Source organism: Oncorhynchus masou, chromosome 24, assembly GCF_036934945.1.
Source record: "Oncorhynchus masou masou isolate Uvic2021 chromosome 24, UVic_Omas_1.1, whole genome shotgun sequence".
NCBI lineage: Eukaryota > Metazoa > Chordata > Actinopteri > Salmoniformes > Salmonidae > Oncorhynchus > Oncorhynchus masou.
In genome coordinates, this window is record NC_088235.1 from 60,516,431 (window position 1) to 60,519,232 (window position 2,802).

Consider the following 2,802-nt stretch of genomic DNA (forward strand, 5'->3'; position numbering starts at 1 on the left):
GGATACAAGTATCCTGTGTGTGTATCCTGTGTGTGTTTCTTTTCTCTCCTTCTCCCCTCACAGGTGAAAATCATCACTCCCCAATCAGTCACCAATCATCAATCAGAAGCCCCACCTCCTCCTGTTTCCTACCCAATCACAGTTCCTTTCCCTTGGTTTAAAAACCCTGTCAGTTGTTTGCTCTAGAGCTCAATCTCTCTGTAAATGCCATGTCTGTAGGTCTCTCTGTTTCACTCTCTCTTTATGTATTGACCTTTCTTTTGTTTGAGCACCTCCATATCACTTTGTCCTCACCTGTGAGTATTGTTTTTGGTTATGGTGTGTGTTTGCTGGTGGGAAAAGGGGGAACCAAGACAAGTCGCCCATGGGCACACACTACCCGTAGGTAAACGTTGTTAAATACACAAGTTAGAACTGGGCGGAGCACCCACTGTATTTTTGGTTAGTTAGCTGTTAAAGTAGGCTAGTCTAGCTTAGGGGTGTTTTTGAATACTTATTGTTTCTTTCCTTGGGTCCAGCTCAGCCCCTTTTCCTGCCCCCCCTTACCGTGTGTTTTACAATAAACCCTGAGTTTGACGGTAGATTTCAGTTGTTGTAGGTTATTTCGTTCACACTTTTACTTAGTCACTATTATAAATTGCATAAGTTGTTACGGGTCTCATTACCATCCCCCTTAGACTGTGGGGCCAAAAGGGATTCGTAACAACCGTAGTATTTACGATAGTGTTTTTGTTTATATTATCAATGACATAGAAGTGGAGACTTTCTCCTTGAGAAATACACAAAGAGCAACTTTTCCATAACTTGTAGGTATGTAGGACTGTGGTCTGCCTTGGGCTTCAGGGCTTCCGTACACTCCTTTTCTAGCAACAGGTGTCATGGGATCTTTAGCACATGCACATGCATTCATGAATGTGACTGAAAACATGAGACTATGGCATTAATTTATCATTTGTACACTTGTACGGGGACCTTCAGAATCTGTCAAGTAAGATGGAGAAAGAGTGAGGAAGAGGAGGAGAGAGTGGATGTGAGAGAGATAAAGAGAGAGGGAGCGGGAGGGAATAAGTAAAGAGAGATGTTATAAATCTAATTCAAATCAAATGTATTTATATAGCCCTTCTTACATCAGCTGATATCTCAAAGTGCTGTACAGAAACCCAGCCTAAAACCCCAAACAGCAAGCAATGCAGGTGTAGAAGCACGGTGGCTAGGAAAAACTGCCTAGAAAAAGCCAAAAACCTAGGAAGAAACGTAGAGAGGAACCAGGCTATGAGGGGTGGCCAGTCCTCTTCTGGCTGTGCCGGGTGGAGAGTATAACAGAACGTGGCCAAGATGTTCAAATGTTCATAAATGACCAGCATGGTCAAATAATAATAATCACAGTAGTTGTCGAGGGTGCAGCAAGTCAGCACCTCAGGAGTAAATGTCAGTTGGCTTTTCATAGCCGATCATTGAGTAACTCTACCACTCCTGCTGTCTCTAGAGAGTTGAAAACAGCAGGTCTGGGACAGGTAGCATTTCTGGTGAACAGGTCAGGGTTCCACAGCTGCAGGCAGAACAGTTGAAACTGGAGCAGCAGCACGGCCAGGTGGACTGGGGACAGCAAGGAGTCATCATGCCAGGTAGTCCTGAGTCATGGTCCTAGGGCTCAGGTCCTCCGAGAGAGAGAAAGAAAGAGAGAAATTAGAGAGAGCATACTTAAATTCACACAGGACACCGGATAAGACAGGAGAAGCACTCTAGATATAACAGACTGACCCTAGCCCCCCGACACACAAACTACTGCAAGATAAATAATGGAGGCTGAGACAGGAGGGGTCAGGAGACACTGTGGCTCCATCCGATGATACCCCCTGGCAGGGCCAACCAGGCAGGATATAACCCCACCCACTTTGCCAAAGCACAGCCCCCACACCACTAGAGGGATATCTTCAACCACCAACTTACCATCCTGAGACAAGGCCGAGTATAGCCCGCAAAGATCTCCGCCACGGCACAACCCAAGGGGGGGTTCCTGCCAACTCAGACAGGAAGATCACGTCAGTGACTCAACCCACTCAAGTGACGCACCGCTCCTAGGGACGGCATGGAAGAGCACCAGTAAGCCAGTGACTCAACCTCTGTAATAGGGTTAGAGGCAGAGAATCCCATTCAGGCTAGGGTCTATTTCTTTCCATTTCCGCCTGACTGAAGTGAACTGGCTGTTGCTCAGGCCCTGAAGCCAGGGTAAGCATATAATTGGTACCATTTGATAGATTACACTCTGACGTTGGTAGAAATGTTAAAATAATTTAGGAGACTATAACAAAATAGATATGGTAGGAGAAAATTGAAAGAAAAACCAACCAGAATTGTCTTTTTGAGAGAGCCCATGCTCTTCCATTAGAACGAATAGGGAAAAAATAAAATCCAGCTCCCAGTATGCAATTTCGATGGCTTCCACTGGATATCAGTAGTCTTTGTTCAAGGTTTCAGGCTTGTTTCTTCCCAAACAAGGAATAATTATGAGTTTTAGTACTAGGACACAGACTTGAAAATCAGTCTGTGCAAGCGCGACGAAGAGGATGTGTACCTGCTAATATTGTTTTCCTATTGAACATACTTCTTTCCGTATGAAATATTATAGTTTATATACATTTTAGGGAACCTGAGGATTAGATAGAAAAGTATTTTGAAATGTTTTAACAAAGTTTAGCAGTATCTTTTTGGATTTCTTTCTCTGCCTGTTGAACGAGTGGATTACTCAAATCGATGGCGCCAACTAAGTTGACTTTTTGGGATAAAAAGAAGGAATTTATC